The sequence below is a fragment of the Pleurodeles waltl genome, chromosome 5 (assembly GCF_031143425.1).
Source record: "Pleurodeles waltl isolate 20211129_DDA chromosome 5, aPleWal1.hap1.20221129, whole genome shotgun sequence".
Lineage (NCBI taxonomy): Eukaryota > Metazoa > Chordata > Amphibia > Caudata > Salamandridae > Pleurodeles > Pleurodeles waltl.
The window spans coordinates 993236093-993258520 of NC_090444.1; the positions used below are offsets into that span (position 1 = coordinate 993236093).

General features: G+C 45.8%; 1 protein-coding gene across 2 annotated transcripts in view; it reads left to right on the forward strand.

Moving 5' to 3' along the window:
* GRM1 (glutamate metabotropic receptor 1) overlaps positions 1-22428 on the forward strand; it is a 2296169-nt gene that overhangs the window by 2124567 nt on the left and 149174 nt on the right. The window lies entirely within an intron of this gene.

A 22428-nucleotide genomic window follows, 5' to 3' on the forward strand; every position in this document is an offset into this window, starting at 1 on the left:
GAGCTTCCATCGGAGGTGGTATCTGAGTCTGCATTGTCACCTCCTGTCTCTGCTGTGGTGCTCCCCTCACCCTCTGTCCCACTGGTTCCCTTGGCGTCAGTGGACTCTGCTCCTGGGTCCTGTGGGATGCAGCTCCCTCTGTCCCCGGTGCCCCTGCTCCTCTGCCAGATGATGCTAGTGCACACATGGACAAGATGACAGAAGTAAAATGGGGAGAGAGAGAAAGAGAACACTGGGTCAATTACTGCACCAACACCACTGTTGGCATACACATCACCATCACATACAGGGATCAGGATTAAGAACTATGCATTGCACTGCCATTGATTTGGCTATATGCCACAGCAAGATGAGGGCCAAACACCTCCAACTGCACACCTCCTGGGACCCACTAAGCCCTGTCTCACATGGAATGCAACCTAGCTCGGTTAACTTGTTTTCTTTTTCAACCATTACCCTGGAGCTGGATCACGCTGCAATGTCTGGCCTGGCATTAAGGGGCACCCACTAACTGCCACCCACCTCCCGGATCCCATGCCACCAACAAATTATTTTAGTAATGCCCACTGTACTCACCTCCTTGTGGCTGCTGTGATAACCTCAAGCGCCCATCCAGCTCTGGGTAGGCCACCGCCAGTATTCGGCCATCAGGGGGGTCAGGTTCCAACGGGCACCACTTCCTTGTTGGAAGGCCATCCCCAGCTGAGCCTCTGCGGTCTTCTGTGCCTAGCGTCTCAGGTCCTCCCACCGTTTCCGACAGTGGGTGCTCCGCCTGCCATAGACCCCCAGGGTCCGCACGTCCTTAGCGATGGCACACCATAATCCCTTCTTTTGAAGGATGCTCACCTGCAGAGGCTATACAGACTGGAGGGTACCATTACACATATAATCCAGCCTGTCACACATATGGCGCACCAATCCAGTTTCCGTCACCATTGCCGCACACATCGGCCTGTGCACACCATGCACACCACCACATGACATCACCCCCCATGACATGATGCTTGCACACACATCTCCATGCGTCCTTCACACATGCATCGTGCCCAAGGTGTACTCACCTGTTGGTCTGGAGGCCCACACAGCAGTCCGCACTGCGGTAGGACCCCATCCACCAATCGCTCCAAATCCCCCGAAGTGAAGGCAGGGGCCTTTTCCCCGGTCACACGGGCCACGGTAGGTTCCAGACACTGGTCACAGCAGCACACACAGTGCAGGTGTGCTCCTGTTAAAGGTCAGGAAACAAGTGAAGAATCAGATAGAAAATGGCGGTCATGTCCACGGCGATGTACACTGTCAATGCCGGCGCAGATCCCCATTGGCCACTGTACTCCATAGAGCCCCATGTTGTCCAATGAGGAATTGCACGGCGTGCAAGACCGCCTTCTGCCACAACATCCAACGTCAGTGGAGTTACCTCACTTACACCTGTCCCTACATACAGGACAGGCGGTTGCCATGTCGTGGTGACAGACAACCATCATATTAACCATTACTGCATCACTGCTTAGATTTGCACATACCTTGTCATTCCCACTGTCCCATCACATAAATGCAACATGTACACTGAGGTTGTGGTTCCATTGTTCAAATTGTGACAGCCTAGTCACTCTTGTGCCCCTTAGATACCTACCGCTGAGGATGAATGGGAGGAGAAGACAAACCCCCGTTTACAGACCCCTTGTGGACTTGACTACACTGGACGACAGGCACATTATACTGACTTATAGACTCGACAGGGCCACAATCACAGAGCTGTGTGCCCAATTGGAGCCTGGCCTGATATCAGCTATCCATTATCCCACGGATCCCCCCTCTTGTGCAAGTGCTATCAGTGCTCCATTTCTTGGCACTGGTTCTTCCCAAGTGACAGTGGGCTTGGCAGCTGGAATGTCACAGCCAATGTTTTCTATTGGGCTGGCAAGGGTCTTGTCTGCCCTGGTGAAACACATGTGCAGCTACATTGCTTTACCCCAGGTGGAAGATTTGGCCACTTTAATGGCAGGATTCTATCCAATGGGCCATATCCCCAATATAATTGGTGTGATTGACGGTACACATATTTCGTTAGTCCCCCCAGCCAGAATGAACAGGTGTTCAGGAATCGTAAGAGTTTTCACTCACTGAATGTGCAAATGGTTTACCTGGCAGGCCAGTATATCTCCCACTTTACTGCCAAGTATCCTCGGTCGGTGCATGATGCCCTCATCCTGAGGAATAGCAGCATCCCAAATGTGATGGCCCAACTACAGAGGCACAGGGTGTGGCTAATAGGTGTGCCAGATCCCCCACCCACTACAAGTCAGTGTATGCCTTCAAGTGTTGTCCCCATAGCATTGTGTAAGGCTAAATGTTGTCCCTCAATACCTGCAGGTGACTCTGGCTACCCAAACCTATTGTGGCTGCTGACCCCTGTGAGGAATGCCAGGACAGGGGCTGAGGACCATTATAATGAGGCACATGGGCGAACCAGAATAATAATCTAGCGGACCTTCGGCCTCCTGAAGGCCAGGTTCAGGTGCCTCCATCTGACAGGTGGATCCCTGTGCTACTCACCAGGAAAGTCTGACAGATAGTAGTGGCATGCTGCATGTTGCACAACCTGGCCCTCAGATGGCATGTGCCTTTTTTGCAGGAGGAGGGGACTGGAGATGACCCTGTGGCAGTTGTGGACCCTGAGGACAGTGAGGATGAGGAGGCAGAAGATGAGGATGAGTACAACAGAACATCAGTTATATGACAATACTTCCAATGACAAACAGGTGAGATAGTGGAACTGACCATTACTCTGACTATTGATTGATCTGTGTGCCTGTAGCATGATGGCATTCACTTCCTTTGCATCTCAACTTACTGTCATCTATGGCTTCTCATTTTCCAGATGTTGGTGATATTACAACATTGTCCTGATGTAATCAGTACAGGCAGTTCCAGGTCATTATTTGTTAGCTATCAGAGTGTTCAGATAATTTGCACTCAATGTGACTGTTTCCACAAATGCACATTTAAGACACATAAAACAGTGTTACTCAAATTGTGTTCATGGGTGTTTATTGTAGTGCTATAAAATTGATGGCATTGTGCAATGGAGTGGGGTGATGGTGGAGGAAAGTTTAGAGTATTGTTCCATTCAGTTTGTAGCATAGGTTCACTGTCCAAGGGGCCAGAGGAAGGGGAGCAATGGCAGTTCAAAGTGGACAAGGTGACAGGGTGGGACACAAGGGGGACAATCAGGAGAGTCTTATTTCCTGGCGGTGGTCTTGGTCTTGGCAAGTGTCTCTGGCTTCTGTCTGGTTTGCACGTAATGTTTGCAGGGTGGTTCACCTTCGGCAGGGGGAGGGTGCTGTAGGCCTGTGGGTCCTGTGGCGGGGTCTCCTGTTTACTAGCTGCAGCGGAAGTGGAGGGCTGGTCAATAGACTGGCTAATGGCAGGGGCCCACTGCTGTACAGTCCATTCCCTCATGATGATGGCCATGTTTGCCAGCACCCCTATTATGGAGCTCATGGTGGTGTTGAGGGCGTGCAAGTCCTTCCTGATCTCCTGATGGTGTTGCTCCTGCAGCCGTTTGTTCTCCTGCATGTTGTTCAGGATCTGGCCCATTGTGTTCCTGGGATTGTTGGTAGGCCCCCAGGACGTTGGTGAGTGCCTCATGGAGAGTCGGTTCCCTGGGCCTATCGTTCCCCTGGCGCATAGCAGTCCTCCCAGTGTCCCTGTTGCCCTGTGCCCCTGTCCCTTGAACGGTGTGCCCACTGCCACTTACCCCAGGTCCCTGATTGTCTTGGGTATGAGGTGTGGACTGGGGTCCCTATACAGGTGGGCACACTGCTGTTTGACATGTCCTAGGGACGTGTGGGTACGCTGGGTGGGTGCTGTGGTGTTGGTGACTAATGGGGGAGGCTCTGTGGTGGACTGGAAGTGGGCTGGGGTGACAGACTGTCCAGTGTCCCTGATGGGCCAGGTTGTTGATCCAGATCCTGTAGTCGAGAGTTACTGTCATCACTGGGGGCATCTTCTGTTGGGGGACTGGATAGTCGTGGCACCTCCTCTCCACCGAGATTGGCTGGGGAACCTGTGGGGATGTAAGTGATGTATTATGCTTCATGCCTGTGACATGTTGTTCATCCCTATCTTCCCCTCTATGGTTGCTTTTTCCCTGCCACCTTTGATTGTGTATGGTGATGTATTGTGGGATTGTTAGTTCCCCCATGCTGTGCATGCTTTGGTGATGGGTGCCCATGCAGGGCTGGAATGGCTGTCCATGCATTGGTATGACATGCAGGGCGTGGGCGAAGGGTTGTGATGGCATGCAGGGATGGGGGGTGATGAGTGGTAAATGTTGATTTACCAGTGTCCAGTCCTCTGGCTACTCCAGCTAGTCCCTCAGGATGCAGTAATGCCAAGATTTGCTTCTCTCATGCTGTGAGCTGTGGGGAAGGAGGTGGGGGTCCACCGCCAGTCCTCTGTATGGCAAGCTGGTGCCTAGCTGCCATGGAATGCACCTTCCCCTCTAGGTCGTTCCACCTCTTCCTGATTTCGTTTCTTGTTCTTGGATGCTGTCCAATGGAGTTCACCCTGTCCACGGTTCTCCGCCATAGCTCCATCTTCCTTGCAATGGATATCTGCTGTACCTGTGCTCCAAACAGCTGTGGCTCTACCCTGACTATTTCCTCCACCATGACCCTTAACTCCTCATCTGTTTAACAGGGGTGCCTTTGTGGGGCCATTGGTGTTATGTTGTGTGTAAGTGTGTCGGTGTTGGGTGGTGCGAATGGGTGTGTGTAGTTGAGTGCGTGAGGGATGTATGGGCATGTTGTATTTGTCGCAGTGGTCTTGATGTCTGTCTTGTAGCAATGATTTGTATTCGTAAAGAGTTGTGGGTAATGTGGGTGTGTTTTTTATAGTAGTGTGAGTGGGGGTGTGGTGTGTGTATGGGTGTAAGGTGTGTGTTGTTTGAATTGGCCAATGTTGTGTAGTTTAGTATTTGGGTGTCCATTCTGAGCGCAGCGGTGTGTACCACCAATGGTTTACTGCCGTTGAATGTCCGCCATGGTGATTCATGGGTCATGATGTGGTGGGCATTGTTCTGTTGGCGTAACGGTATAGGTGTTGGCACTGACAGTTTATCACTGACCTTTGGGCTGGTGGATTTGTGTATGTGGCTGTATTCTGTCGGCTTGGTGTTTGTGTGTGTTGTAATATGTCGAACAGATATTCGCGACCGCGGAGGTATGTTGGCGGCCGTCAGCGTGGCATGTCATGATGAGGGCCTTTGTATTGCATATGTGCTTGTGTGGTTGCTCTTTTATAGTCTAAAATTATTCTATAAGAATGCTCTGGTTTTGCAACGGGAATAACGGGTTATTCATTGCAGAGACGCAAGGCTCAATTACTCCCTGGTACTCAGGTTGGGTGAGAATTTCTCTCACTGGGACTTTAGCCTTGTGTTAAATGGTATATTGAGGTTGAGGTTGCGATGTGGACCTAATGGGTATAACTTGGCAGGGGGAGCCTTTACCCCTCCCTACATTGTTACAGAATAGCGCGGGTGCCTGAGCTAAAGCCCAGTCAACAGCGTAGACGCCTTTTACTGCATTAGAAACAGGAGCTGAGAAAGAAGGCAAAATCACATCTTCCTCATGTGCGAGCTTGCAGACAAATTCAGGTGGCCAGACTTTTTCTGCCAATAGAATATCACAATTAAGTTATTCCCTGGAAATTACTTCTGTAGTGCACTCTATGTCTCCTACTATTTGTATAATTATACCATATACCCTGTTGGGTAGGGATATGTGCTGTCCTACTACAAGAAAGTTGTTAGTTGCTGTTGCATCCAGATGATCTATCAGATCCTGGTACATATTGTGACCTCTGCAGAGCGGTCTAGCAGAGTCACTGCCCACGTCTTGTTCTTCAGCAATGTTGTCAGTGTTGCTGGCATGTTTAATAGATATCGCTGCCACCTTTTTCTTTTTACATTTTTGCTTTTGTTGAGGAGATTTGTCCTCCTTCTTGTCTTTGGATCGCAGAGGGTCCTTCATCTTCACGTAGTCAGTGCATTGCTCTGACCCACATACTCTCTCACTCCATTTATCTGGCGTGTCCTGAAAGGAACAAGAGGGACGTATATCAGTATATTGGTATCTATCGGATGTTTTTAATGTTTTTCTATTTCAGATGTTGTGTCTCCTTTCAGAGCACTCCGGTTGAGGAGAATCTGCTCTCTGGCTTCTCTTGTCTTTATTTTGCTTTTGTTTGTCCCAGTGTTTTTTAGAACCCTCTTGTGCTTGTTTAGGGCCTTCCGTAGGGATGGCACTTTGTATTTGTGGCTTTGTTGGTCTGGCCCCCAGAGTATCCAGTCCCCATAGGTTTCAGAAATAATTTCTGGTAGCTCGTGCTCCCTCTCCTGTTGAGAAACCGCCCAGAGCTGCTGGCCGATTGCCAACACAGCTGCTTCCCCTTTAATGTTACTGAGCATAATTGAGGAGACTCTGTCAAAGTTGTGCATCAGTTTCATCCCCAAGTCTAGGGCTGGGGCAACCTCATGTTCATTTTGATTTTTTTTCAACACTTCTAGTAAATTAGCAAGTGTCAGAGTACCACGTGTGGTAGTGTAAATTGCGGCAAAGACTGTACCCCAAGTGGCGCACTCCCTTACTGAGGGAACCATTCCAAATGGCAAGCATGTTGTGAGAATTCTATGTTTGTCTTGGTGTCCTGTATGGGGAAACACTACTACCAGCTGATTCTTTTTTTGTGTTATCCAGAATGGAATCTCAAACTCTGTGGATGCATTACCCATGACTGAGTAGACTGTTTGTGGATTAATGGCTGTAACAGCCAATTGGTGAACAGATGATTCAGCCTTTGCTGGGTGGTGTTCAAAGTTCACATAACAAAATGTACCAGATGTCTGTAAATTGCTAACAGCTCATTGTAAAGTGTGCATATGTCGGCAACTTGCATAGCCTATATGCCAGGATGTGTTGTGTATGTGTCAAACATAGGCCACGTTGGTCCGTTGTTACTAAGATGACCTAACCTCACAGGTTCTATTACATGTGGTAGGGTGCTATTAAACCAGTTGTGGTGATCTTGATAAGAAAATGGTATTTCTAGCTGTTATTAAGCTTGGTATTAATGCGGTGCGTTTGATACTTTGTATGTGTGAAAGACGTGTATTTGTGTTTGTGTCAGGAACGGTGACCCAAGAGTAAAATGTGCTGTTTAGCAAGCTCAGTTTGCTTCTACGACAAATGTTACTTCCCCGCCCTCATCTGTTAAGCCATGGGCTAGGAGATACTGTGTTAAGGCTTGTCTGCTGTTCTCCGGAATATTTATGGCATTAGCCATGTTTAGTAATAGGTAACAGAGAACAAAACACCAAATAGGAAGAAATCCTTTTTAAAGTTCAATATTGAAGAACCTACAGTTTAGATAGGTACTCCCTAATTAACTTAGGAGGATCATCCCTAAGACCACGGACGACTCTGTAAAATGGTACTTAGGGTACCTCCTGCATGTGAGAAAGTAATACTCAGGGAGATTTGTGAATTAGTGCCTAAACACCATCGTTGGTGGCCCGATGTCGTGAATGACTCTCACCTCTCAGCGAGACTGCTGGATTAGGGGTGGCAACCCATTTGTTTATAGGTGACTGAGTCACTCCTACTCCAGTTGGAAGCTGTTTTCCCAAACCTCTTGTCTCTCTAGCAGTACCTCACCCAAACTCTAAGTAGTACAGGAGATTTCTGGCTGCCAAGCACATGGACTTTGGAGACCTCTCAGGGGAGTTGTGGTGCAACAAATCTTACCCCTTTTCTCTCATTGGAAATAAGTCTCTTATACACACACACAGGCAATAAAGAAGATGCAGGACATCTCTCAATACATTTCTTGAGAAGACCGTAACCTGCAATAACATGCATGTGATGCAATGATTATGACTATGAGAAGTAACAGAATGGTGAGGATAAAAGTGGCAAATATGAAAACCCCTAACATATTGCAGTAACATGAAATATGCAATTCCTAATAATAAGGCCCAAACCATACCATAGAGTGTGAGCTGGGCATGATGAGCCTAATCTGCCAGTACAGTGTCCATGAGAAATGCCTCCAACAACTTTACCTTGAGATGAGATCGGCCCATTAGTCTCCAGATCAGGAATCGTAGAGACACAAGGCTGTGATTCGCTGCAAAGCGATGTGGAGTCTAGATGGTGTATCTGGTGGAACCCCCCCTCTAACACCCTTGGTCTTGTGAGGTGTTTTTATAAGGCACAAGTTATTTTTTGTGCAGAAATCCTGACACGAGTATGTACGTAAACATCAGCTTGTGTGCTCAAACATGTGCCGGCATTGCACAAAAAATACTTGACATGTTCGCATTCTGTTCTTGTCAATGTAAAACAAAAAGAGCATAATGACATTGCCCACGTACATTACTGATAATGACGCTTTCTCAGAATGGCACTGATTAGGAAAATAATAACTTTTCTCTAAAATGCACGCATCTGCTAAAAGTAAATAATTAATTAAACAGAATAAAACAGAGAATGATAAATAGGTCAAAGGGGATTAGGTAAACAGGAAAACAGGTCCACAAGCTAAAAGTTAAGCTAAGTCCTGTGCCCAGGCAGGGGACTAAAATGGACCCACAACACTCTCTTTGTCCAAGGAGTGAAGAAAGGAAGTCTGGAATGAAGCAGTTGGGTGCTAGTGTTTCTCTGGTGAGGTGAGAGCATTTAAGTGTGGCCCGTAAGCTCCGATGGGTGGTGGAAAGCATTCGCCATTTCACAGAAGGCATAGATGCTATTTGTGCCCAAAAAGAGAAGTATGGGTGTGTAAAAAATTATTTTCCAAAGAAATCAGCTGTAAACTGAAGCATGGGCACGCTCAGTGGTCATTTGGTATGATTAGGCTTGTTGATTTGGAAAGTGAAAACAAGATCAATCTCCTAAGGAAATCGACCTTCATATGCAGCGTGAGCATGCTCAAAGGCGATTTTATGTGTTTGGGCTCTTCACTATATATAAAAAAAAGCTGAATCACTGGTTAAGCAATGTGTGATGACACTCGGCCTCCATTTTAAGAAGTTGGGATGTTGTTTATTGATCTCTTCAGAAGTAAAGGCATTGTTTGGCCTATCAAAACAGTGATAGGCACACCTGTTTATTTAGTTGTGTGGAGGTGAATAAAGTGGAAATAGTGCATGTCTGCCCAAAACGGTGAAAGACACATCACAAGAAAAAAGAAAAACAACAGTATTTAGTCAGGTGTAAGTAAGTTTTTACTATGCAGAACATCACACCTCTACCTTTCTTTTTGAGTAGACCAATGGAACGTACAGTAAAGTGGCAAAAATTGAAGAAAACCTTTGCAAACTTTGCAAGAGTATGTGTCACAAATTTAAGTGCAAAATATAAATATTCGCTGTTTTTACACTGCTTAGGTGGGAAAGAGTAGGACATTTAAGAAACACTTCCAGTATTGAGTGCTGCGGATCGAAGATTGCTAATCGAATATGAGGTACACATTCTTAAATTAGATTGCCTTTGCCTCCCAAAGGTCAGCAACATAATGGAAAGATGGTATTCTGGGATGGGACAACAAGAGAAAGATGAATCAGTGGAGGGTTTTGTGAGGAGTCTCAGGAAACAAGCCTCAAGTTGTAAGTTTGGTGGATTGACAGAAGAAAGAATAAGGGACTGACTAATTTATTTTAAACTGTTTCACTGATAAAATTAGAGAAGAACTATGGCTAAAACAACAATATTATTTTACAGTAGAGTTCATTCCAGGAGTAATAAGTTGTTTAGCTGATTGCTTATCACAGTTGGCTGACATGGCGAAACCACAGAAAGTACAGGATGATTTTGATGATTTTTTGGAACACAAAGTTAGTGTGTCTGAAGTTACAATGAGAGCAGATGAATAAGGGGAGAAGAAGGCTGAAATTGCAAAGGTTCCAGCTTTTTCTAAAGTGATAGAATTCATTTTGGAAGAACATATGAACAAGTTGGAGAAATCTTGGTCAATGGTTAAAAAGGAGTTGGCAGTAGCTAATGGAGTTTTAACAAGGGGCACTAGACTGTTTCCACCGGAAGGGTTTCAGACTTAATTGACATCATTAGCACCTGAAGGCCACATGGGTGTAATTAAATCAAGGAACAGTTATGTTTCAATTTTTGGTGCCCTTGGATAGAGGTTGTAAGAGATGGTGTACAATGTAATATCAGTGACAAAGTATTGAAAACAAGACAAATTCCAAGGGCTTGTAGAGAACTGCCTACGCATCCTTGAGATGAAGTAGCAACAGATATTGTGGGTCCTCTGCATGGTGAACAATACACACCTTATTTGTGTTGATGGATTTGTATCCACAATGGATTGAAGTGTGTTGCTTCCAAGATATTTCCTCTCTCAGTATAATTTAAATTTCGGAGGAAGTATTCAAAAGGGAAAGTTATCCTAATTCCATATTGTCAGACAAAAGTTCTGCAATTTTGTTGACAGGAAATTGAAAAGTACCTAAGGATCTCTGACATCTGTCATCCGTAGGCCAATGGTGCTGTTGAGAGGTAAACAAATCATTGAAAGAAAGCATACTGTTGGCTAGAGTAAAGACTTTAGATGGGAAAATGGCATTGCAAGAAATACTCACAGCTTACAGACTGTCACCACATGCCACTACAAGCAAATCACCATTTGGGCTTTTTAAAGGGAGAACAGCAAATACAAAATTGTGTCCAGAATTGATGTTTTTGGGAAGAGGAGTCATATACAATGGTGTTGGTGAATGGAGGGAAAGAAATTTCAATGTAACTGGAAAAAGTACTTTGATGCCAGAAAGTGTGTCAAAAACATTAGATTTTGCATTGGTATTTTGGATCAAAATTAGATCACCAGTTGCATGTCAACAGTGGTCAAACTTTTCAAAAGAAAAACTGATTGTTGAATTATTTAAGAATCCCATCAAAATGACTGATGTTTGAAATTGGACTATGAATCGTCTGATTGCAGCTCATCATCCTCCTCAGAATGACAGTGAAGGTGTTCGTCTGTAACCAAGGAACCAAGTGAGAGTGGAAGAACAAAACAAAGAGAAAATAACAGAAGTGAAAGAATACACTCATAACCTGTATACTCAAAAAATTATATAGAAAACTGAAATTAAATACAGTAATATATATGTTTGACACTTTGATATATGTTACTTTTTTTAGTTTAGAATTTTGGAAAAAGGGAGAGGTGTTGGTTGAATTGTTGTAAAGGGTTAATGATTCACTATTTATAAAGGGGGAGACATGTGGGCTGGTAAGGCTTTGTGTTAGAATTCTCTCTTTGCTGACAGCAGAGAGCGAGAGAACATTGTGATTTAAAGGTATCTGACAGTTGAAGATCTGGCACTGGTGATGAATGAGGTGTAATGAAGTGTTTGTGATAAATTGGGTTGTTGGTTGACTGGGTGTGAGCCCGGGTCAAACAACATTCACAGTCCCTTGCAGGGTGAACCCAAAAAGGTTTTGTCACCAAAACAGAAAAAAAATGATCAGTTGAACCAGAGTTATGAATTTGTAAAAGTATAAGGGGCAAGCTAACACCTAAAAGTTATAAGCGCTAACCACAGATATCTATTCACCTTCAGTACTACAACCAAGGGTCCGGGGGTGAATGGAGATCTTTTGTGTGTTCAGGATTCACTCAGGCTGGGTTGAGGGGTGGGTTCAAGATGGTAGGAGCCTTTTATGTCTCTGTGGCTCTGAACAGGAGGCCAACTAAACTTGCCCTTGGAGTCCCTTCTGGAAGTCTTGGGTACAGGTGAAGATGCAGGACTCAACAGCAGAGCTGGCCTCTGACGTTTCAAGGCAGGCTCCAGGCAGCAAAGCAGTCTTCCAGGTACAGCAGCAGTCTGGCAGAGCACACAGCAGATCACAGCAGCAGGCGCTCCTCTCAGAGTCCTTCCGCAGGTCCAGTAGTGAACTGGAGTGGGTCTGAGAACCCTGTCCTGCGCCAAGAAGGTGAGATATGTTTTCAGAAAGGTTCTTTCATGTTCCAGGAGTTTACTGCCTCCCTTCTTGGGCTTCCAACTGGTTGCACTGACAATACAGGGTTGTTAAGCCTATTGTGTGGTGGCAGAACACAAACTATTCACAGTGGGGCTGTGCTTAGCTCCACCCCCCCCATCAAGCCAGTTAATGGGCCAATCAGGATCAGCTAATTCCACTATTGTATGACTGACTGACTGACTGAAGGGAACTCACAAAGCCCTAACTGTCAGTTACACCTACCTCATGTGACCTACAACAGACTGCAGGCACAGAAGGCTAAAGGCGGGAAAATGCCAATTTTTTTAAAGTGTTTTTTTCGAACTTGTAATGATAAATTTGACTTTACCATTAAAGTAGATTTACCATTATAAGTTCATAGGTACCAAACATGTCATATCTACCTCGTCTCCCTTAATAAGTGTAATAAGGAATTTACCATGTTATCCTATGGGAGAGGTAGGCCTCACAACAGTGACAAATTAAAACTAATTTGAGAGGTTTACAATGTTAGGACATCTAAAACTTAAAAGTCCATGTCCTACCTTTTAATTAAACATCACCCTGCCCTATGGGCTATCTGGGGCTACCTCAGGGGTGACTTATATGTAATTAAAGGGGAGTTTAAGGCTTGGCAAGGGAGGTTTACATGTCAAGTCCATATTGCAATAAGACACTGCATTCAAGCTGTCATGCCAGGCCTGGGACATGTTTTAAGGTGCTACTTAAGTGGTTGACGCAACAAGTGTTGCAAGCCCACTGGTAGCATTTAATTTACAGGCGCTGGGTATGTGGTATACCACTCTACAAGAGACTTTCATGTAAACCAAATATGGCAAATGGGTATAAACCTGGTAAACCATGTTTTAGGGAGAGAGTACAAGCACTTTAGCACTGAGCAGTTGTAAAGCGCACTGATACCTAAGGCCAATAAGCAAAAATAGTGCAAAAGTAGGGGGAGAAAGGCAAAAAGTTTGAGGGTGACCCTCTCAGAGGGTAATTTCCAAAAACACCCTGCTCCAGCCTAAAGCCAGTGTAGACTAATCAATACCTTGGTTGACTTCCCTGCTTAGGTGATAGAACATGGACAATGGCCCTCTAAATTCAGGGAAATTTTTCAATTCTATGTCTCTCTGAATTCAGCTGGACCTCTCTGTCTACACTTTCCTGAGCCACTGAACTAACCCATGGGGAACCCTTCCTCTCACCTGCGGACCCTATATGTGCAGCATCTAACCATAACTTGCTCACAGATGCATTCCAGTGGGCAGACAGTACCATCATAGCCAGAAAAGTGATGTGGCCTATTCTACCCCTTGGGTCGGACTTCTGTCTCTAACCCAAGGAAGATTCTGCCCATAAGGACATCGACCAACAGAGGGCACTGACAGCTGTCAGTGTTAAGAGCCGTGCCCCAGCCCTCCTTTGGGTCTCTGACCTCTGAAGTTTCTCAGAGTGGGGGCTGTTAGACCTGGCATCCTTGGCATGGTCTCCCCTGACTTTGTGCCTCTGCTTCCCATGTTTTGACTGTGTGTTGGACTCTGTTTTTGGTACTCTGGGCACTTTACCACTGCTGACCAGTGTTAAAGTGCAAGTGTCTCTGTGCAAATTCTATGTGTAATTGGCTTATCCCTGATTGGCATATTTGATTTTCTAGTAAGTCCCTAGTAGAGTGCACTAGAGGTGCCTAGGGCCTGTAAATCAAATGCTACTAGTGGGACTGCAGCACTGGTTGTGCTACCCACTTGAGTAGCCCTGCAAACATGGCTCAGAACTGCCAATGCAGTGTCTGTGTGCAGGTTTAAACTGTCAATTCGACCTAACAGGTATCCTCACTTGCCAGACCTAAACCTTCCCTTTTTCTACATGTTAAACACCCCTAAAGTAGGCCATAGCTAGACCCATGGGCAGGGTGCACTGTATGTTAAAGGTGGGACATGTACTGGTGTGTTTTACATGTCCTAACAGTGAAATACTACTAAACTCAGCTTTCACTGTTGCAAGGCCTATCTCTTCCATAGGTTAACATATGGGCTGCCTTTAAATATCATTAAAGTGCAGATTCCCTTAGAGATCATATAGAAATATGGAGTTTGGGGTCTCTCAACTCACAATTTAAAAATACATCTTTTGGTGAAGGTGGCTTTTTTTTTTAAAATGCCACGTTTAGAAAATGGACATTTTCTTGCTTAAACCATTCTGTGACTCTGATGGTTTGTGGATTCCCTGTATGGGTCAGACTGACAGTTGGGCTGTTGTGAATTCCCTCTAGACAGTGACACAAAGGGAGCTGGGGTGTAGCCTGTATCTCCTGATGGGCCATCGGAGCTAGAGTGGAGGGAGAAGTGGTCACTCACACCTAAATGGGCTGTGCCTGCCCTCTCCCAATGCAGTCTCCAATCCCCTGGTGTGTGTCTGGGGCCTGGCCTGGGCAAGGCAGGATCTTGTGAACAACAGAGACTTTCCTTTGAAGTAAGCCTACTTCAAAGGAAGAAAGGGGTATAAGTATTGCACCCAAAACCCCTGAAAAGTAGATCACTTCTGGATTCAAGAGGAACCTCTGCCAAGGAGAAGAGCTGAAGACCTGAGGAGAAACGCTGCCCCTGCCTCTGACTGAGCTTTGTTGAGCTATCCTGCAGTTGCTGCTTCTGCCTGTGAAAGGGGACAAAGACTGGACTTTGTTGTGCATTCCTGCTTAAAGAAGAGTCTCCAGGAGCTTGATCTGAGCTTGCCTCCATTTGTTGTTGTCCCAGGGCCATTAAAGTCTTCCTCTGCCAGCACCTAGATCCTCTGGTGAGAGTCCTGCCCTGCCAACTGGTGCCCCCTCCAGTCCCCGGGCTCTTGAAAGGTGAAGCTGGTGGAAAAGGACTGAAATCCACACAAACATAACCGTGCAGGGAAATTTTCAATGCACCATCCGGAACAAGGCTGATAAACGACACGCCGCTGGCCTCATGGCTGAAATCGATACTCCATCTGCATCGTGGCGGGAAGATCGATGCATTGCAGCTGGAGAAACGACGTGCAACACCCGCTTGCGGCTGCTGATAATGACGCAAACCCATCGAAGTGGTTTCCTGACACCGAGCGACCAGATTTCGAACACAACATCAATGGACGTGAAAAATCGACACAAAGCCTGTCCAGACCTGAGGTACCCATCCGGAAATTAACGCATTGCTCTCTACAAGGGAAAAAACCTACGCATTGCCGTCCCGACCGGAGAAGAAACAATGCACGGCCTCACTTGCAAGTAAGGAATCAAGGCATGACTGACTTTTCTGACGCACGCTCGCCCGTGCGGCTTTTTTTTTACTCAAACCAGGTACTTTGTGTAAAATCAACATTTCCATTCTTTCCTATAGAGTAAGACTCTTATTCTTTTGAAAATTCATATCTTTACTTGTGTATGTTAGATTTTTGTCATTTTGGTCTTGTTTGATTTAGGTAAATATTACCTATTTTTCTAAGCTGGTGTGGTATCCATTTTGTAGTGGTTTCACTGTATTACTGTGTGTGTTGGTACAAATACTTTACACACTGCTTCTTGGGTTAATCCTTTCTGCTCGTGCCAAGCTACCAAGGGGGTGAGTGGGGGTTAGCCAGGTGTGTTTCTCCTTTACACTGACTAGACTGAGGGTCGCTGCTTGGGCAGAGTGCAAACTGACTGCCAACGAAAGACCCCTTTCTTAATAGGGGCTTTTTCCACTCTTCCTCCCACCAGTTCAGGGGTGGTATCCTGAGACTGGTTGCTCAGTCGAGGATCATACACTGGGGCTGAACAGGAGTCTGAGTTGAGTCCTTCCTCCCCCTGTCCCTCCATCTGGGTCATTGTACCCTTCTCTGTGGAGTTGCACCTCCAGTAAACTGACCTGGCAGGGTGCCTTTGGCAACTGCCCCACCCAGTTCTCCTGGCACTGTGGAGCTCCCATCGGTGGAGGGTCCCTTTATACATACCAAGTCTCCTTGCTGGCCCTCCTTCTGGGAGCAGCCCAAGCACTTCGGTTGGAAATGGAGCATCCTGGGTCTCTACCTACCATAACCTCCACCCCAACCCTCGGAAAGGGCATGGGACCCTTCCCCCTACACTACGCTGGGACCTATCTGGGTCTCTGCGTACATCCCCCTCACTCTGATGGGGGGAACCTGAGCTACCCTCCTTTTGAGTACTCCCCAATGCCTTCCCAGACACTCTGGTACTTACCCAGAGGTCTGCGTCCTATGCAGGTTCCATGGGGTCAGTGAAATTGCAGTCAACCAGGTGTTGGCATAGCTCTGGAAAACAGTGACTGAACATGTGCTTTCTGGCAATTAAAGTGTACAGCCTACTCATAAGTGTTTACCTTGCTACCCTTCACCCAACTATCAGTGTCCTACCTTTTAACTACACAGCACCCTGCCCTGTGGGTTACATAGGGCCTATTTTATGGGTGATGTATAAGTAATAAAAGGGAAATATAAGTGTGAGACCTGACAGCCTTGGGGTGGTCACCCCTAACTTTGTGCCTGCCTCCCTCCACTTTTTAGGCACTGTTTTTGCTGGGTTTAGGACTCTGCGTACTTTACCACTGCTAACCAGTACTAGAGTGCATATGCTCTCTCCCTTACACATGATGACATTGGATCATACTCAATTGGCTTATTTAATTTACTTATACGTCCCTAGTAAAGTGCACTATTTGTGCCCAGGGTCTGTAGATTAATTGCTACTAGTGTGCCTGCAGCACTGCTTGTGCCACCCACTCAAGTAGCCCTTTAACCATGTCTCAGGCCTGCCATTGCAAGGCCTGTGTGTGCGGTTTCACTGCCAAATTCATCTTGGCATTTAAAAGTACTTGCCAAGCCTAAAAACCCCTTTTTCTACATATTAGTCACCCCTAAAGTAGGCCCTAGGTAACCCATAGGGGAGGTTGCTATGTAGACAAAAGGCAGGACATGTACCTGTGTAGTTTACATGTCCTGGTGGTGTAAAACTCCTAAATTCGTTTTGCACTGCTGTGAGGCCTGCTCCTTTCATAGGCTAACATTAGGGCTACCCTCATATACTGTTTGAGTGGTAGCGGCTGATCTAAAAGGTATAGGGAGGTCATATTTAGTTTGGCTAGAATGGTAATAAAAAATCCTGCTGACTGGTGAATTTGGATTTAATATTACTACTTTAGAAATGCCACTTTTAGAAAGTGAGCATTTCTCTGCACTTAAATCCTAATGTGCCTTACAATCCACGTCTGGCTAGGTTCAGTGACAGCTCCCTTGTGCATTCACTCAGACAAACCCCAAATACAGGATACTCAGCCTCACTTGCATACATCTGCATTTTGAATGGGCCTTCCTGGGCTGGGAGGGTGGAGGGCCTGACAGTTACATGTCAAAGGACAGTAGTCTGCCCTCACACAAAGGACTGTCACACCCCCCACTGGGACCCTGGCAGACACTATTGAACTGAAAGGGGACCTTGTGCACTTCTAAACCACTGTTTGAATTCTCCCCCACTTCAAAGGCACATTTTGGTATTTAAACAGGGCCTCTGCCCCTACCCACTCAGACACGTCCTGGAGAAGAGAACCTGAACCAGAATCTGCAACCTGCCAAGAAGAACTGCCTGGCTGCCCAAATGACTCACCTGACTGCTTTCTGAGAAGGACTGCTGCCTTGATGTGCCCTGCTGCCTTGCTGCTCTCTGGCTGTGCTGAGAAGTGCTCTCCAAGGGCTTGGCTAGAGCTTGCCTCCTGTACCCCGAAGTCTCAGGACCAAAAAGACTTCAGGGCATATTTAGACTCAGTTTGCGCCGAATGTGCGTCAAAAAGTTCGACGCACAAACGGCGCAAACCATGCACCATATTTAAACTTTGATGCCTGAGCCCGCGGACGTCAAAATTCCTCTGTGTGAGTCATTTTTTGGCTGCGGGAAACTGCCTTGCGTTAATGACTTGCAAGGTAGGCGTTCCAGCCCAAAAAATGACTTTAAGGCCTGTGCGCCTTATTTATACTCCTGCATCATTTTGACGCACAGGAGAGGGCGGGCCTTAGAAAATGGCGCACAGCCTGATGTGCGCCGTTTTTTAACGCCTGGGTCAGGGCAGGCGTTAAGGGACCTGTGGGCTCACTTCCATGGTCTCTGACCAAGGAAGGAGTCCAGAGGTGCCCTTCCCTGCCCCTAGGGACACCCCCTGCCACCCTCACCCACCCCTGGAGGACACCCATGGACAGGGGGACCCATCCCAGGTAAGTACATGTAAGTTAAGGTGAGTATTTTTTTTTATTTTTTAAAGTGACATAGGGGGGGGGCTAATTTGGGCCCCCCTAGATGCCACTGTGCCCAATGACCATGCCCAGGGGACAAAAGTCCCCTGGGCATGGCCATTGGGCAAGGGGGCTTGACTCCTGTCTTTGCTAAGATAGGAGTAATTTCATTGGGGGTTGTGCATCAAAAAATGGCGCAAGTCTGGTTTGAGGCACCATTTTTTTACGCCGGCGCTGCCTGGTTTGAGTTATTTTTTTTTACTCCGACAAGTCTGCAGCGCCGGCTAATGGCATTCCTTAAATAAGGCGCAGGCATGGCACGTAGGAATGGCGTTAGCCGGCGGTAACATTTTTGATGCAAACCAGCGCCGGCTTATAAAAGTATAAATATGGCCCTTCATTTCTGCAAGAAGAACTCCCGGTGCGGCGAAAATCAATGCACTGCCTGCCAGAAACAATGCACAGCCTGCCTTGCGGTGAAAAATCCGAACACCGGAAATCGACACAAAGCCTTCCTTGCGTAAAAAATAAACGACCCATCGCCATATGCGGCCCGAGAAATCGGCGCACACCTCCCTTTTTCCACGCATCTCCTCCTCTGCGGTTCTTTGCAGAGATTTTGAATGCAAACCAGGTACTTTGTGCTTGCAAGAGACATTTATTGCTTTTAGGAGACTAAAGACACTTTATATCATTTTTACAGTGATATCTCAACATATACTTATTGCATCTTAATCGTTTTGACCTGCATTTTACCAGATAAATATTATATATTTTTCTAAACACTGTGTGGTGTACTTTTGTGGTGTTCTACTGTGTTATTGCATGATTTATTGCACAAATACTTTACACATTACCTTCTAAGTTAAGCCTGACTGTTCAGTGCCAAGCTACCAGAGGGTGGGCACAGGATAATTTGGATTATGTGTGACTTACCCTGACTAGAGTGAGGGTCCTTGCTTGGACAGGAGGTAACCTGACTGCCAACCAAAGACCCCATTTCTAACAGTAAGACTTTGACAAGGGGTTTCAAATGCCAAGTCGACATGGCAGTGGGACACTGCATTCAGGCTGCAATGGCAGGCCTGGGACATGTTTGCTACTTAAGTGGGTGGCACAGTAAGTGCTGCAGACCCACTGGCAGCATTTAATTTACAGGCCCTGGGTATATGGTATACCACTCTACAAGGGACCTACATGCAAACTAAAGATGCCAAATGGTTTTAAGCCAAAGCACAAGCACTTTAGCACTGGTTAGCAGTGGTAAAGTGCACAAAGTCCTACAGCCGACAAGCAAAAATCCTGCAAAAGTTGGAGAAGAAAGGCAAAAAGGTCAGGGGTGAACCTCAGAGAGGGCCATTGCCAACAACGCTCTTGATTTTACTAGCCACTATCTGCTTGTGTGGTCTCCTCTGTTCAAGTTTCACTCTTACCATTACCATTTCAGTAGGGTATTTTGTCTTTGGTGTCCCATCTACAGTAGTCCCTTTACCCTGGGGAAGGTCAAGGACATGACAAGCCACAGAAAGGAGGTCGGGGAGGGTTTCTTCTTGATATGGACAACCTAGGTGGAGGGTTACTTCTCTCCAAACCTGTGATTGTGTGTTAGTCGGGGTTGGTTGGAGGGTGGAGGAGGGCTTGGGCCACGGGGTCTCCACTGTGCTATCAACTGACCTGCCTGATATCAGTTCCACGCGTTATGGTGCTGTGTGAGTGTATGTGCAAGGATGTTCCATGCACACCAGCCTAATATCTGTGGCACCGCCTATCGGTGCTGATTGAGTGTATATGTGGATAGTGACTGCATGAGGACCGTCTGTTAGCAATTACATCGGCCGGTGGAGCGGGTTTACATGTTGTTTCCTTGCCAAAAGACTACTATGTTTGACATTGTTTTTTACCTGTGCGTCTTTGGCCCATTGTGCTGCTAAAAGTGCTTACGTCAATTTAACATGGTTGGGCCTGGTACGCTAGTAATCTTTCCATGTGTGATTTATGCCCAGAAGTCCAGGACGTTCATGTTGTGTTAATAAATTTGTGTGTTAAATACAAACTTTATTTGCATCCATCATGTGTGAAAACCTCTTTTGTGACGCTCTGTGTATATATTGTGTGAGAGTTTTGTGCCAATGCTTTAAGTATTGCCTCTGTTATAAGCCTGACTGCTCAGCGCAAAGCTCCCCAAGGGTGAGCGCAGGTGATTTAAATCACCCACCCCTCATGGGAGTGGTGGGTTTGCCTGGCTGGGGCATCGCTACAGCCAACCTGAACGAGACAGTTCCAACAGTCATCAAATGTAATAAATCTCAGAAATGTATTCGAAATGTGGGATCAAAATTACAAGAGAAGATTTTCAGCTTTTCCAACTTGAGATCAGCGAAAGGGCGATGTCAGACCAACTGAGAGAGAGTGAATTAGCAATAGCTAAGAGGTGTGAAAATCATCTGCTAAACATCAATCGTGCTGCAGCTGTTTGATATTCTTGTTGCTCTCCTTTACGCTTTATCTGCTATCAGTTGCATCTCCGGCCCTTACATCAGGAAGTAGCCAAGTTGTTAATAGATTTTGCAACTATGCTCATCGATCTTCCACTTGTTGTCACTTGCTGGTAGTTCCATCTTGACGCTCCATCCTTGGGACAGTTTTCATTGTTGATTGTCTGCGTCTGTATGACAATGACACATACAATAGACACATTTTATAGCAGCAAACAATGCTACACTTGCACCCACAAATATATGGGTAAATAAATGAGTTGTGTCTACATGTCCCTAGCTATCTGGCTGCCTGATTCTCTACACCACTGCAGTTCGTGCTTAATTGCTCGGGTGCCTGACCAACAAATCACATGAGATATAGAGGGATAGATTACCCTCTACTGTACATTAAAACATTAAAACTAGCATACCGCAATGAAAGATTGAGACTAAATGCAAAATTCCGCTATAAAGAACTCATGCAACTCTGAGGTGATTCGCATTATCCTTTCTTTGTAGACCAGAGGATATTTTATTGCTTATAATACTCCCCCCACCCATGGTCTAAATCCTTGGTTTCGTGTTCTTTCATTGGAATGAGTATAGATGTAAATATGAGAAATAAATGTAGTGAGAAATTAAACACATCACTAAACCAATAGAAATGTGTTGCAAACACATAATGCGTGCACTTTAATATAAGGCACTTACAAAAAGAACAATAGCTCTTAATACATGGTAACAGGCAGAGAGATTCCTGCTTTTCTTGTAATGAAGTGTAGCAGTGCAAACTTAAGCTGAGGTGAATGCCTCCTTCCTGTTGATGACGGTTAATTTTTGCAAAGCGTTTTGGAAAAGCTGGAAGGCTGGTGCTCTTTTCACTATTTAAATAGCTTGCAGTTCTGCTCCTTGACCTTTCCTACGCACAGAACAGCTATGCCATTTTATAATTACAAGGGACCAGTCAAATCACATCTATGATATTATAGGGTAAATCATGCACAAGTATCTATAAAGGGATTGCAGGATGCCATGTACTGTAGTGCCTGTTCCCAAACACTGTGATTTCCAATAATGTATGTTGGCATAGCTTTTTGCTTGTGTCATTATCTGCCTATGGTGAGGGCCACTCTGTGCCTATATCTGAGTGTTCCTGATTGGTTGACTCTGTGCTGCTTTTTTGTGTGAGTGCTTGCACGTCAGACTCTCTTTCTTTCATGTTTTCTCCTTTGGTATATATTATGACAAATATTGGGAAACACAGTACCAGTAAATAATCGAAGTGCGACATCCTTTGACACGCTGCAGCTGCCAAATCATTTGTCTTTAGGTTGTTAAGAAGATCTGGGATGTTTGATCAGGTTTACAATAAAACACATCCGGTCATCCAACCTGGGCTTGCCGAGTCGAACTGAGGCAGATGCATGTAAACTCAGTTAGCAGCTGGCACATAATCCCCAATCAATAACTATCAAAATCCACTTAGTGCCAACATTGTTTTCTATGAGTTACACCAAAGTGGAAGAAAACCAGGGAACCTGCTGACAGGTTATTTTCATGTGACAATCATGGTTTGTTGTTGTTTAGAAACCACTAGACATGTATTAGTGATCAGTTTATCATTTCCATTTATTGGTTTTAACTGTAAATCATATCTGCCA